Source organism: Peromyscus maniculatus, chromosome 7 (genome assembly GCF_049852395.1).
Source record: "Peromyscus maniculatus bairdii isolate BWxNUB_F1_BW_parent chromosome 7, HU_Pman_BW_mat_3.1, whole genome shotgun sequence".
NCBI classification, from domain to species: domain Eukaryota; kingdom Metazoa; phylum Chordata; class Mammalia; order Rodentia; family Cricetidae; genus Peromyscus; species Peromyscus maniculatus.
This window is the reverse complement of record NC_134858.1, coordinates 114,092,499-114,108,964: the sequence shown is the minus strand read 5'-3', so window position 1 is coordinate 114,108,964 and position 16,466 is coordinate 114,092,499. Positions and strand designations below refer to the sequence as shown.

Genomic DNA, 16,466 nt, shown 5'->3' with positions numbered 1-16,466 from the left:
TGTGTCCTTGCTGCAACTCCGACTGTTCTATCACCGTGCTGGCTAAATGGCCCTTTTTATGATGAGCAAACCCCGTGTCTAGAGCAAAAGAGCAAATGGCAGCTTTCTTTTGACAACAGGGCTGTTTCAGAAAGCCAAAATACTGAATTTGAGTTGTTTGCCTAAATTGAGGTAAGAGCTAAGCTCTCCTTTCAGGGGCTGTGACTTCTCAATTTCTAGGGGTGTTTTCTGACAAAGCATAGCCCCAGATTTGAAAGGAGCATTGCATTTGTGTTCCAAAAGCACTGTTTTGGGACAATTTCTCTTCTATTCCAACACCTGAACAGAACAAACCATCAAAACTTCATGTTTTCATTACTCAAGTGTCAGAGTGAGATGTTTTGAGTATCTGCAGAAATAACCTGGTCATAAAAATACACATAGTCACAAGAAATAGTTCCCAACCTAATAATAACAACTAACTCCTAAACTGTATGTTACTGCTTCTGGCAGAGCAGAATCCTTGGTGATGGACACAGTCTAGTGACAGCCATCTTTGCTGTGTTCCTTTGGAGTGAAGGAACCATGAAGAAGGCTCTTTCCATGGTAGACCACATACCATCTCTACTGTAAACACACACCTGGCTTTGCTGCTGTTGGACAGAACTCTGAAATTCTTTCTACAGCACTTTTTCAAAAAGAGCCTTAGGTGACACAGGTAAACACAACCATATGAAGTCTACACTTCACCGTTGTATAGAGTGTGAAAGAATTTGCAACTAGGATTCCTTCATACAGTCTCTGTAGAAGTAAACATTGTGTTTTGTGTGATCAAAAAATGATCTTTGATAGCCATACTTTTGATTGTGAATGATTGGTTTTATTAAATATAGGGCAAGCCAAAGTAAAAAATAAATAGTAAGAGATAGATAGATAGATAGATAGATAGATGATTAGATATAGATAGATAGATAGATAGATAGATAGATAGATATCGATAGATAGATATCGATCGATAGATAGATAGATAGATAGATAGATAGATAGATAGATAGATATCGATAGATAGATAGATAGATAGATAGATAGATAGATAGATAGATAGATAGATAGATAGATAGAGATAGATAGATAGATAGATAGATAGATAGATAGATAGATAGCAAAACATCACTAAATCCAGCACTCACAACATCTAGCTGGGAAAACTGGCTGGGCAAGTCCCTTTAAGGCAGACATCTAGAGTCTAAGGCCAAGCTGAGTGCCCCCTTGAGTGAGGAGCATGGCAATAGGCAGGCATATAGGCACTGGAGCTGTTACAGGAAGTTTACATTTTTTAGGACAAAAACCACAAGGTAGAACAAAAGCTAATTGGGAATGGTCTGGATTTCCAAACCTACCCTCAGTGGTACACCTCCACCAATAAGGCCAGTCCTTCGAATCCTTCCCAAACAGTTTCACCAGTGGGGACCAAGCATTCAAACAGATGAGCTTATGGGAGCCAATCTCATGATTTTCCAGGTTGAAAATCCAAGAAAGGCAGCAACGTCTATTTAGCTCTATGTTTTCCTCATCCTGGCTGATGGCATCAGAAAGCTCCAGAGAGCCCCTCCACCTCAAGTTTAACCTATGCATTTAACAATCCATTTCCCAGCTTCTTTCGAATGGCCCTCTTGTTCATTAACATCATAGGAAAACTATTATTAAGTGTTTTTTGTCTCTAATCAGCTGTAGATGTTGGATTTAATCCAAAATCTTTTGAGAAATTGGTTTTATCCCTTTCTCTTTTGCCAACTAAACTTTAATTACATATTTTATAATTGTGTAATTTTTAATTTATTTCTTGCTCTAAAAACTCTGCCATGAACTGCATTTTATCAGAATATAAACTTCTTTAATACGTATTTCTAATTCTACTTATTAATACTTTATTCATTATCTGGCGTCAGATTCTATTATTGAGATTAATAGGTACTATACTGTTTTACATGTCCTTGTTTTAATAAAGTTTCAGTATCACAATTGCTAAGCCTTCATGAATATAATCTGAAACAGTTATTTGTTCCCTAAATTTTGGAAAAAAATTGTAAAGTTGTATAGAAGTGTCTGCCTTTGAGAATTTAAAATAACTCACATGAACACCATCTTAGCTTTTGGAAACAGATGTATATATTCTGTCAAACTTCATTTTTAAAAATAATTCATGACTTCTGTCTAATTCACAGAAAACTCAAATATATAGCTCACTTACGGACTTATGAACATACTGCATGAGTCTTACAAATGGTCCAGATTGCCACATTGTTAACAGTCATGCAGGCAGCCCTAACTAAATACACTGCACTGCAGAATAAAGATATTGACATAGAAGGGAGTGGGTACTGAAGAAGGCAAAAGGGACTAGAGAAGACAGTGAAGGACAAATAATAAAAGTATATTATACATACCTGTGTATGTACAGAAATGAAATAATCAATTAAGAGAGAATAACAGGATTTGAAATAATGTACAAACAAACACAATTGGTAGTTGTAGATAAATACATACATACATACATATATATATATACATATATATATATATATATATATATATATATATATATATTTGAAATCATGGGGTTGTTTTTAGTAACTTTTTTGTGATAAAATACGAGGAACATTTCCCCCAAGGTTTTCTTCATTCAGTCAATCTTACTCCCCTTGAGGTCTCAACTGTGATGGCCAGTTACTTTCCATGCTTTTCATGTTACCCAATTCAAGGGCTTAGGTTCAATGAAAAAGATCAACAGTTTAAAATAATATAGCACTAGATATATGTGGAATGTCTCATATTAGAAACTGAGGAAAGTTGATAAAAAAATCATCCAATCATCTTCTCTCAAGATGCATAGTTCTATCATATAAAAAATTTACATGCATTTAAGATGGTTTAATTAAAGTACATAGTTGGAAAATGTCTAATATTTAACAATTATATGGAGAAGAGGGGAGCATTTTTGAGAGCAGAGAAGAAAAAGAAATGAATATGATCTGATGGGTATGGTGTCTATAAGTGTTAAAAATAAGGTGTACTAAGGGAAAATAATATACAAAAGTATGGGGAGAGGATCCCAAGAAATTTCATTGATCTTGATTGAGTCAGATGTTTGCTCTGGAATAAGGGAAGGATTTGCTTGGAAACAAATTCTGGTCTGTGGGAATGAAACTTTTATTTAGCCAATTTTGACAGACTGTGAAACTTTAAAAAAGATGTTTATATTTATTATTTTTATGTATATGAGTGTTTTACCTACATGAGTTTATATGTACCATGTGCATGCAGTACTCACAGAGGCCAGAAGAGAGAGTAGGATCCTCTGGCACTGGAGTTACAGATGACTGTGAGCTGCCATGTGGATGCTGAGAGCTGAACTCACATTCTTTGCAAGAGAAGCCAGTGCTCTTAACCACTCAGCCATTTCTCCAGCACCTCTGACCTCATTTTTATTAGTTTGGAAACACCAGTGCTATTGCCTAAAATTTTTTGGGTACATTTCATAAAATAGTAACATGAATTATAAATCATTTCACTGAACTCTATGAAAACATTATAAATTCCAGTAGTGTAATGTATAAATCAATCACAAGGGGAGAAAAAAAAACTTTTTTTGCATCAGGAAAAAGCCACTATTCAAAGCCTCTGTACATAAAATAACTTTATACCATAAAGATGTTTCTGTTGGGAACCTCCACCTTCTAAATTCCTCCCCTGAAGGCATCTTGGAAAACAAGTGTTCCCTGCTATTTGACATCCCTTGGCTTCAAAGCACAGGGGCATCTAAAAGTTTCAGTGACTCTAGAATCTTTCACAATCTCAAAACATGCTTTAGCACTTTTTGGCACACTCAGAAATGTTAGTACACACCTGTCATCTCAGCACTCAGGAGCAGAAGCAAGAGGACCATACTTTCAAGACCAACCTGTGCTATGATAGGAGCTCTTGTCTCAAAAATCCAATGGTTGTGGGCGTGGTCAGAGGGTAAAGCACTTGCCTAGCACAGGAAAGGTCCTGAGTTTGATCTACAGCATCTCAGCATGAATGTTGAACTATTCCAGATGCTTCCATCTCTAACTGGTCATAATATTGAAGCATTTCATTTTTGATGCTATGGAAATTGGTCATTGTACATGTCTGTCATTTTGTGCATCTCTATATTATTTCATTAGGTGTCTTAAATATGATACATAAGCTCAAAGCATACTCTATTACATTTTTATAACATTAGACACAGCATTCTGGACATATGAGTGAATGACTGAGACAAAATTTCAATCATACATGATTCCTGCGTATCCTTAGATAGTACTCAGCATTACTTCATCATCAACAAACCAAAGTGTCACTACCTAGCCTGTTCCTCCTTAAAGGTATCAGCATTGCTTCCTTCATAGCTAGTTAACATTCAACATAACTAATACACGTGCTAACTGACCTCCTATGAACACCTCACTTCCTAAAGAATGCAAAAATAGAACTAAAAAAAAATCCATGCCAGACCTTCCAGAAAACAACAGGCTACCAGGGCAACACAATTGTGTAGAGATAGGGGCAAATGATTCATTTTATACATGATGCCAGGAACCAAAGCTACTAAGGGAGACACTAAAGGGCTGAGAATGAGGCTCAGGGAGACTCTGAACATGTTCTCTCATAGCACAGGGGGTGAAATGTTCTCTCACATCTAAGTGCCTGTCCATTATGTGGACTTTGAGCACTCACTAAACAGGTGCTCATAAATGAGTTCAATTTGTTATGGCAACCTGAAACCCTAACTTTTAATATGCTGTTCTCATTTTCTTGTCCCTTAGAATATTGTTGGGATGGATTCTGTTTCTGAAAAGCTTGATTGGTACGGTATTAATTAGCCTTGGGGAACTGGTGCTTAGGTGCTCAGTCTGCAGGTCAGGGTCGTTATTAATGATGTTGATTTGGCGAGTGGGGTGGGGGAGGAGAAAGGCAATAGGTCAGCCAGTTAGTATATTCCAGGGAAGAGGTGGCTACAGATTAGGGAAAGTCCTCAGGTTCATAATACAATATGCTAATTGCTTTCCATTTGCAGGTCTGTATTCATTGGTTTTTCTTGTTTCTCATCTCATCTCTGTCCTGTTTGCTGAGAATCTGACAAGTCTGAAAGATTTTAGCCTTTCATGGCCTTGATGGCGATGTTTGAACATCATGGTCAAAGACTGTAGAGAGGGAGGATGACATCTCACCCAGTCTCTTTCCTACCTTCCCTTTTCCTAGCTAGCAGATATGATCTCTATAGGACACAGCTATCTTTGTTTTCACAATAAGGCAGGATAATACTTAGGTTGAAGAAAAGAACCAAGTTGAAAGAGTTTATGTATGTCATTTTAAAACATGTTTAGATTTTCTGATTCGGTTGGGACCTAACTTTCTATTGGAAAACCTCAATTAATTAATTGATTGATTGGCTTGTGCCAAGATGGGTTTGAACACAAAAGGGGAGATCTTTCCTTTCCAGACCCAAGGTGAGTGAGTAACAAGGGCTTCTCCATCACCTCCTCTCAGGTTATTTACCACTAGAGATGCATTAAAACAGCTGAACTAGTTGACTGCATGGTGATGTAAAGCTATAATCTCAGCACCCATGAGGAGGAAGAGCTGAAGAGCCAGGCATTGAAATCTAACCAGAGCCCCCTACTGAGAACTACTCAAAAACAAAGAAACAGAAACACAGAAGGGAACCAGGAATACGATCTAAACTAAGGAAAAAGGAGCAGTATTCATAGTGGAGGAAATCAATTTGTTAACATTGAAATTATGTGTTTCTACAATGGGGGACTTAAATGTTGTCTTAAATTTTCTGAAACCAAAGTCGAATAGGAGAAGTAAGAAAAGGAGTGAGCAAAGAAATATGAAAGAAAGGAAAGGAAAAAAAGGAAGAATGGGAAGAAGGAAATACTGTTTCATCCTCTGGTGAAAGGAAGCACATCAAATGGCCAGAGAAGAGATTTTGTTTCTAGTACCCCATTCTAGACTAATAGTGCATGATGATCTAATCCCATCTCTCAGGGCAATACCTCAAACAATAGATACTGTGCTGTGTTTGCTTTCTGTCACTGTGGAAACCCATTTACAGAGGAAGCATTTATTAAGGCACAGTCTCAGAGGACTCAGTCCAGGGGCTTTTCTGTGCCTATGTGAGATGAGGCACACTTGGTGGGAAGGTGGTGATAAAGCAAGTCAGCTCACCACATGATGGACAGGAGACAAAGAGGAAAGGAGGGAGAGGAAGAGAAATCTCAGCTGAACTGCTTCTTGAAAGCCTGAATGCTTAACCAGCCTAGTTCCCAGTTTTCATGCCTTATATACCTTTCTGCTTTCTGCCATCATTCCCTGGGATTAAAGGCGTGAGTCACCATGCTTGGCTGTATCCTTGAAAACACAGAGATCCAGCCTCTAGAATGCTAGGATTAAAGGCGTGTGCTACCACTGCCTATCCTGTATGTTTAATATTGTGGCTGTTTCGTTCTCTGACCCCAGATAAGTTTATTAGCATGTACAATATTTCGGGGAACACAATACCACCACAAAAGACTAAAAGCTGGTGACATTATCCCCTGGGTGTGGGTCTGGTACTGTATGAGAGAGGAGGAAGTGAGCTGAGCTGTAGGCAGGCAGGCATTCCTCCTTCTCTGCGCTAGACTGTGAATGTGAGGTGGTAGCTCACTGCTTTGAGTGCATGTCTATACTTCCCCACATTGGTGGCTGGAACTTGCAACTGGGAGATGAAATAGCCATTCTTCCTCTAAGTTGCTTTTGTCAGAGTATTTAGTCATGGCAATAGGAAAGAAAATAAGATAAAGAGCATGTTCCCAGTGATCTCCACAAGTGTTCTTATCTCTGAGTATGCCACCACCTTAGGCTTGGGTGTCACCACATGAGCCTTTGATCTAATATATAGTGTCTATAAAGAGACATTTTCTTATATGGAAAAGATTTCTTCTTTAGGTACATCATCTCTCATGGTTTACTGTGAGGTAAGAATGACATCAAATGCAACTGTCTTCATTCATGTTTCCAGTTTCCTTAAACAAGATTCCATTACAGTCATGCCACCTGACACAGGATCACACAGATCAAGGCTACTTACCTTTTCATAGAAGAAGCCAGATGACACTGTGAAGGCAATACAGACCGCATCTAAGAGATTGGCCACCATCTTAGACCACCTGCTGTACTCACTTCCAGAAAGGACCTCAGGAATGTGCCATGACAACTCAAACAGTATGCTCCTGCAGACATTCTGTCTATGTTTTATGGCCCTTGAAGATATCCAGATAATCCTGCTGAGCAAGTTGTGGTTCCTCATCAAAAAGTCTAACCCAATGGTTTCAACAAAAATCACCTTGCCCCATATCCCTTCTACCCAATCCCAAGTTGCCAGAGCATGTAATTCCTGGCTTGTGTTTTTTCCCTATAAAAACTCTCTACCCCTGGGACTGCTGCCACCGCCACATTTTCCTCCATCTACTTGGTGGTGGCCCAGGTTGAACCTGACAATAAAAAGACCCTTATGTGCTTGCATCAGAAACTGGCTCCTTGGTGGTCTCTGAATTTTGTGAAATGGGTACAACAACACCAGCATTTTCCTAAAGAAATGTGCTTGGTGCTTTTAGCCTCAACAAGTATTTGTTGAGATTTTGCCATGTTGTGCTTAAGATCTTCGCCTAAAATTTCATGTCAGGGTGAAGCCATTATTGGTTCATGGCTCATGAAATCTATGTGACTTTTGGCACCCTTAGAGCCTGGTGTGCGTGTCCAAGCGACTCAGGACAAAGTGTACTCCCTAGGAGCAAGCAGAAGTGATAAGACAGAATTATTGGCTATAGGCTGTAAGAATGCTAGAGTGTCTGCACAGATTGATGGCATCACTTTAGCTTTAGCTGGTATCAACCCATCTTTCTTGATAGTAATTACCCCAAGGTCAATTGACGCTGAAGCTGCATTTGACGGAACCGACAGCCTTCTCTGGTTTCAGTGTGAAATGTCCGGAACTGTGTGAAATTTCCTGTGTAGCACATGTTTTGCATGCCAGTTCTTCAGGCTGTGCTGCTCTTTGGGAAGACTGAAACCTTTAAGAGGTGGGGCTTTGCTGGAAAAGGTGGGTGAGTTTTGGCAGGCCTTGAGGTTTGATAGCCCCACTTCCTGCATGCCTGGGCAATCTACGTGCCTCCCTCTCTCACTGCTGTGCCTTCTCCACGATGGTGGATTATGTCCCTTCTTAAATTCTAAGTTAAACTAAGTTCTTCTTCCTTTCAGTTACTTTTGTTGGGTATATGGTCACAGTGATGAGAAAAGTAACTCATATGGAGCCAAATCATCTCATCAGCAGAGAAGAAAAAGGTAGCTTTCTGCTGACTTTGTCTAGAAGACATGCATGAAATTGATTGACAAATACTATATAGTTAATATTTTTAAATGAGGATGATGGGCCTGGAAAGAAGGCTCAGTGGTTAAGAACATGTGCTGTTCTTCTAGAAGATCTGAGTTGGATTTCTGTCATCCATTAAACAGGAGGTTTACAACCATGTGTAACTTCAGCTCCAGGAGATCTGATGCCCCTTTTGGCCACTATGGACTCATGGGCATGGATCCACACAAATACACATAATTAAAATAAATCTTCAAAAAACAAGGAGTGTTTGTCCTTCTATGTCACTCAACAGAGTGGAAAAGAAATGCCAAGAAGGGGGTGAGAAATCTGAGAGCAGATGCTGTGGAGGAAGATGTATCCATATTCATGTTAAAAAGAGCAAGGTGATTTTGCAATGTAACTCTCACTTAGCACAGAGGAAAGATGCCTAATCATCAACTGGGCCCCAAATGATATTTTTTTTTCTGTTTGGGCAGCTGGAGAGATTGCTTGGCAATTAAGAGTGCTTGTGCTGGGCGGTGGTGGCGCACGCTTTAATCCCAGCACTTGGGAGGCAGAGGCAAGAGGATCTCTGTGAGTTCGAGGCCAGCCTGGTCTACAAAGCCAGATCCAGGACAGGCACCAATATTACACAGAGAAACCCTGTCTCAAAAAAAAAAAAAAAAAAAAATTCTTAGTATTATTTTGGGGCTGGAGAGATGGCTCAGGGGTTAAGAGCACTGGCTGTTCTTCCAGAGGTCCTGAGTTCAATTCCCAGCAACCACATGGTGGCTCACAACCATTTGTAATGAGATCTGGTGCCCCCTTCTGGCATGCAGGTAAACATACATGCAGAACTCTGTATACATAATAAAAAAAAAAAAATCTAAAAAACAAACATAAAAACCATTTATTTGGGCGGTGGTGGTGCACGCCTTTAATCCCAGCACTCGGGAGGCAGAGCCAGGCGGATCTTTGTGAGTTCGAGGCCAGCCTGGGCTACCAAGTGAGCTCCAGGAAAGGCGCAAAGCTACACAGAGAAACCCTGTCTCGAAAAAACCAAAAAAAAAAAAAAAAAAAAAAGAGTGCTTGCTACTCCTACAGAGAACCCAGAATCAGTTCCTGGCATTTCCATCAGGCAGTCACTAAGGGCCTGTAACTCTAGTTCCAGGGGATCTCTGACACCTTCATCAGGCCTCTTGGGGCACCCACATACTTGTGTGCATCCCCCCCAACACACTGTAATAAAAGTAAAACCTTTAAAAACACAACCCCTCTATTCAGAAGGACTTTTACCAAGAGATAATTTTGAATGTCTTTTCATCATTGCACATTATAGCTAGTTCTGCATAACAATGTTTTATATTAAAAACCAATTCTGACTTTCTTACCAAGCCTTTCATCTTTTAAGTCCTAGATCTCATAAGCACTTGTAATCAATAACTAAAAAAGTCATTAAGATGCCCACTTTATGTTATTTGCTATTAATAAGCATCCCTAAGAGCACATCTCAGGATAATCTTCAACTTTCTGAGATGCGGGAATGGAATCTAGTTCAAAGGAAAGTTTAGATTAAAGGGGTCAGATTAGAAGCAGCTCCATGTAACACCAGGATGGAGAAAACACAGAGAAACAAAGGATCAACTTGATATGGAAGAAGGACAGAGCGTTAACACTCACCTTGGGGTCAGAAGACAGTGATGGAGTCTGGTGGACACGAAGCACTGGCCAAGGAGCTAACAAGGAACGATTCTGTCAGGTTCCCCAGACAATGTGAGAGAGACTGAAGAGTTTTGCTTAAAGTAAGCTGCATATCACTGGTTTAAGAAAGAGGCTGGCAGTCAGATCTTGTCCTGGCCTAGGACATGTCCATACTTCCCATAAGACTTATATCCAGTTGGGGTATCCGATATGCCCATAGCTCCCGTATGACAAGTCAGCATTGAGAAGAATCCATCTGGGCACCCTCCATATTTTGCATGGCCATATGTAGGCAGTATCTGGAAAGCTAGTTTGAGGCTGAGCAACTTGGGAGGCATGAAAAAAAAAGTAATCATATACTGATTACACTTAGAACACCTAGTTGTGTTCTGAGGCAGTCCTGAATTGGAGGAGGGCTGGCAGGATACATACACACAGAAAGGGTGGTTCCTGTGGTGATGGACTCATTGGTCCAGTAGCCCCATTCCCTCTGCCCTCAGCCATATAACTGAGACTGATAATCCTGAGCCAGAGGTTGGGTCAACAGTCAGCTTGGCTGTGAGCTCTCTGCCATGATGCTTTCTGCTCACAGGACTGAGAACCCTAAAGCTCTCATCCAGCTGATCCCCCCTGCAGCCTCTTCTCTTACAGGATGTCTAATACTGAAAGGATTACACAGGACTGAGACAAGTGCCATAGTAACAGACCTCAGTTTCCATGTGCCTCAATCCTCGACACACCCTGAAACATCTCTTGGCTTAGACATTAGCCAATGTGAGGTGGACAGATGGGGTTGGCAGGCAGAGCTCTAGCCTGATTTATAGGCTGAAGAGCTCACAATGGTCAGAAGTGGCTTCCCACCTGCAGAGTTGGGAATCCCTTAAAGTGACCACATCACACCCGAGCAAAGGAGCCTCAACTACTCCAGGCTCAGCACCAGTTTGAACAGATTGAAGCAGTCTTTAACCTGAATTGGCCATGCCCTCCACGTCCTGGGTTCAGGAAGAAAACGTCTCAATGCAATGTGTTTACAGTTTTAGAGTCTTTTTAATTCTTTTTAAATTTTATCTGGGCTCTTGTGTACCCCCTTTTTTCTGTTTTATAATACTCAGTATTATTTAAAAAGAAGATTGTAGGTTTTTATTTTTCTCCCTCTTTATGTTTATCTATTTATTTGCTTATACGTTTCTCATTATTGTGCAGAATTTTTTAAACTACTGTTTCTTTTCTCTCCCTCTTGTGATTTTTTTTCTTGTCTCCTGCCTGTTTCTCCTTTGACTTAACCCAGTTTCTTCTTTGTTTTTCTGTCTCTTGACTCCTTCCTTTATTTCATCCAGTTATTGTTTTCAAGTTTGCATAAGTAACTTTCAACTTCATAGGTCACTGCAAACATGATTATAATTTTCTTTTCTGTGGTCATTAGTGATGGCTTTAATTGGTTTAAAGTGTGTTACTATGCCTGGCTTTATTCTGTGCCATTGTTACCACCATGGATCATTTTCTCCTCTCTGTGTGTCACTGAGGCCTCAGCTCTTCAGCGAAGGCAGTTCACTACGTAGACTCTCAAATGAAACTGGAAAAGCAACCATCCCTACCAACTGCAGATTGTAATACAGACAGATCAGAAACATGAAAAAACAAAATGACAGGATTCCTCCAAAAGATCTTAACTCGGCAATTAACCAAGTCCAAAGAGTCAAAAAATGGATAGAAGACTAAACAATGAATTCAAAAGTTTATCAGTGAAACCATCAGTGACTTCATAGAGAATGAAAACAAGCCAATGAAGGACTTAGGAAATAAATTCAGTGCCTAGAGAAGAAAGTCAACCACATGAGTAAAAATCCAGACAAGGAATTGAAATTTTGTAGAAAACAAATGATAATGTTAAAAATGAAAAAATCAACAAATCAAAAACATAGCAAACACAGAAAGCCGTAAAAGACTAATGCTGACTGGACAAAGGCAAACATGCTAGGGTAGTAAGAGACTTCTCAATGGGAACTCTGAGGCCAGGAGAGCATGAGATTACATATTAAAACTCAGTTAAACATTAGTGAGAGGGCTCTGTTCATGGCCAGGGACATGGAATTCCTTTGAACATGGTGGGTTTGCCAGACTAGACACAGATTGCAATCTCTAGCTTCAATACTCAGGTTTGCCATCTACATATGGTACTAACAGACTTGGGGTGGTCCTTCCTCCTAGTTAAGATAACTGGGGAAACTTCTAGAAAAGCTTTTACTTTCCACCAGTGATTCCAGACTTTATACAATGTTTCTCAGACCTAGACACACACGGGACTAGCCATATAATGATATTACATTAAATGTGTTTGTCTCCTGTGACCTAATTTAAGTGCTGGCTTATGTCCCTTGCAAGAAAGATTATTTGGCTTGCCAATTATGCCCTTTCTTACACTCAAAATTTTAAAGCTAATTTTGTGTTGTGTTAACGTATGCGTTTGGAATCAACCAGTGCATGTACACCTGATGCTTCTATTTACAGAATTGATCACGGTGATAAGAGAATGAGATTTCAAATTACAAAGAGTGTTAGAGGTCATGACACAACCTCCATTGATGTGAAGGAGCCAATCCAGAGTGTGTCTGTGAAACTAGTTCATTTTAATCATTCAGGACATTTCAGAAGTTTGGTTTTGTTGTGTTTTGAATTAAATCGCCTTTCTAGTTATCAACCTACAGTGGAAGAGTGACAGGATTTGAGAAGCTTATAATCATAATACATGTCTGGTAAAACCAGGGAAAATTAGTCACTTTGTCAAATCCATAAAGAAATACAAGGAGGCAGTTTGTTACTCCATCTTCTCCTGAGGTCAATGTGGATATAAGAGTTCTCTGAGGAGGCCTCTGTTTGTTAATTCCTCTTTAAGTCATTGTGAGTAGAGGATTTTGTTGTTAGTTGTTTTTGCTCCTTTTACTCTTTTGGCTTTTTGAGGGGTCCACCATCCAGCTCCCAAATAAATCACACATGTGGAATCTTATTCTTACTTATAAATGCCCGGCCTTAGCTTGGCTTGTTGTTAGCCAGCTTTTCTTAAATTAGCCCTGTCTACCTTATGCTTCTGGAATTTTACCTTTCTCTTACTTCTGTATATCTTACTTTCACTCTTACTCTGTGGCTGAGTGGCTGGGTGGCTGGGTGGCTGGGTGGCAGGCCCCCGGCATCCTTCTGTCCTTGTTCTCTTGCTCTTTCATCTTTCTTCTTTTCCTCCCAGATTTCTCTTTCTATATGTTCTCTCTGCCCACCAGTCCCACCTATCCTTTCTCCTGCCTTGCTGGATGTTTAGCTCTTTATTAGACCATCAGTTGTTTTAGGCAGGCACAGTAACACAGCTTCACAGAGTTAAACAAATGCAACATAAAGGAATGCAACATATCTTTGCATCATTAAACAAATGTTCCACAGCATAAACAAATGTAACACACCTTAAAATAATACTCCACAACAGGATTTTGTGAACTCCCCTAATACTGGGAAGTTCCCACTACTTGTAAACTGTAGTGTTCCTGGAAATTTTTCATTTATTGACCAGGATAAGTTGTTTGAGGCATTACTGGATAATCCTATCTTTGGCACTTGAGGCTTTAAACTGTATTTTTCTCCCAACATTGAAGTTGATGTTGATAATAGGGAACACTTACACAGGTCATACTTGCAGGAGTTGGTTCTTCCCTTCCACTGTGGGGGTCCTGGGGGTCAAGGGCTGCTCATCCAGTTTGAAGGAAGAACTTACTCTCATGTCCTCTGACTTCACATGTGCCCCACAACACCTGTGTTACCCTTCCACATCCACCCCATATAAACACACACAAATAAATAAAGTCATTTAAGAATAGATAATAAGTAATGAGTTCATGGCAACTCATTTCCAATTTTCAAAAACCACAGTGAAAAACAATTACATACGAGGGGTGCAAACAGCAATTCATTACAGAATGTTGTGTTTTCCTGGGGATTTTCCATATCCCACGAGATTCTAACACAGGCTGGTTTCCTCTTGTTAGATATTGTAAAGAGCAGTTCAAAGTGAGTTTCTTAAAAATCCCTAGCCTTGTGTCTGTATCTCTAGACAAGGGCTTACAAATTGGATGATGGTTCAAAGACTTAAGTGTCCTTCCTGACTTTTTCTAAGAATAAGGTTCAGTTGGGAAATGTCAAGATTGAGGATTTACTTACGGGCAATCATCAGGAAGATCTCTGAGTGAAATAGTATCCGTAATACAACAGAACATTTCAGGTATAAGCCTTTGATCTGTATTATTGAATTACTGACATCTGAACCAGCATTAAGGACTATGGTGGGGGTGGGGAGATGGCTTAGCTGGCAAATTGCTTGCCATGCCTACAGGCATAAAGACCTTGCTTGGTTCAGTGTTCAGCACCCACATACAGGCACACCAGTATTCCCGAGTATCGGAGAAGTGGAGGCAGGAGGATCTCTAGGACATCAGCTTCTGGCTTCTGCACTCAAGAACTCACATACCCATGTGTACCCGTACCCACAAACATGAGCACACACATACACGAATAATATGTCACTGTTCTTATTGTTGTAGTCCCGAGAAAGAAAAAGATTGAAATTATTCTGTACTTGAAACAGATTTCCACCACAAAAGCAAAAGCATGCAGCATCAGTGTTTGCCGCCAAGGTGACCCAGGACGAGCTCCCATTGTTTTGAGCAGAGAACTTGTCTTTGTTCATCTGTGCAAGCCTGTTAAGTGCAGCCATCCTGTTTATGGAACTGTGGAGACAGAGCTGCATAAACCAGAAGAGACCAGTCATTTGATGTCTGTATCTGTCACCCTCCTCCTGGTTGTGACAAACCATGTGACAAAGAGCAGCTTGCAGGGTTTGTAGCTCCTGATGGCGGGGAGGTGTGGCTTCAGGGGTGAGGCTGCTTGCTCACATCTCTGTAGATCAAGAGGGAGAGACAGGACAAGAAACGGGGCTAGAACATCAACCCCCGTCCTGCTCCCCAGAAACTAACTTCCTCCCCGTAGACCTCCAGTGCCTGGAGTTTTTAACCACCAGCAGCAGTTGGAGATGGAGTGTCCAAACACAGGAGTCTGTGTGCCTGTGGTGTGTGAGTGGGGAGGGAGTATGCACCAAACCACACCAGTGTCTGTTGGATTCTTGCCCAAACACATATAGCCATGTTCTGGCTGACATGATTCTTTCTCACAGCTGTCTCAGAAACTAGAATTACTTATCACAGAATGATTTCACAGTCCAACCAAATCAGGCGAGATCCTCCTGCTCACACTTCCCATAGACAATTCTCTTTCCCACTCTCTCCACTTACAAACAGATCCTTAGAAAATCACTAAATTGTACCACAATTATCTTTAAGGTGCATGTTCTTGGATTTCTTAAATTCGGCAATTATCCATTGAGTATCCACTTTCTTGTGTTTGTTTGGGGTTTTGTGTTTGTTTTTTGTTTGTTAGTTCATGTGTTTGTTTTGAGCCAGGGTTTCATGTAACCTAGGCTGGCCTTGAATGCCCTACATGGCTGAGGCTGAACCTGAATTCCTGCCACCCTTGCCAGCCCCTTCACCAGTGCAGGTTTCCCAGGAGTGTGCCACCATGACATTATGTGTACTAGAAATGTGACTCATTGGTTGTCCAAGAGAAGTACATTTGTCCTAAAGTGACCTAGTGATTATAAGTCTAACAAAGACAGAGTAGAACACTGGAGGGGGGTGAGCAGATTAGAAACATGAAGATTGCATTCCAATAAAAAGAAATGTATGTTTCTGAAAATTCAACAGATTACTTAAAGGAAAGAAAATGTGTAATTGACCTGTGAGATATTTTTAGGACAATCAAGAACATTTCTGAGCCAAACATTGTGGCATACACCTGTTATCCCAATATTGGGTACATGGGAGCAGGGAAACAGGGTGTTCAAACCCCACTTGGCTACACAGTGAGTTCAAGGCTAGCCTGAGCTACATGAAACCCTGTCTCAACAGTGCTTTCCACACCAATAAAAAAATGGAGATAACATTCTGTTGCCTGAATTTGTTAAGATGATGGCTGTAAAAAATTAGCTCTTCTACCTTTTCCTTAATTTAACAAATTCATTAGATTGTTAAAAGTCAGTGAACTTTTTTTGTTTGTTTGTTTGTTTTCAAGACAGTGTGTCTTTGTGTATTGGCTGTCCTGGAACTAGCTCTGTGTACCAAGCTGAAATTAAACTTGCAGAGATCTGCCTGCCTCTGCCTCCCAAATGCTGGGATTAAAGGTTTGCACCACCACCTGGTCTACAAAGCAGGCCAGCCAGGGCTACACAGAGAAACCTGTCTCAGCAAACAAACAAACAAACAAAGTCAGTGAA

At 40.3% G+C, this 16,466-nt stretch overlaps 1 protein-coding gene across 11 annotated transcripts in view; it reads left to right on the top strand.

The window, feature by feature from the left end:
- Nucleotides 1-16,466, top strand: part of Rbms3 (RNA binding motif single stranded interacting protein 3) — a 794,057-nt gene that overhangs the window by 695,654 nt on the left and 81,937 nt on the right. The gene's annotated exons all lie outside the window — the stretch shown is intronic.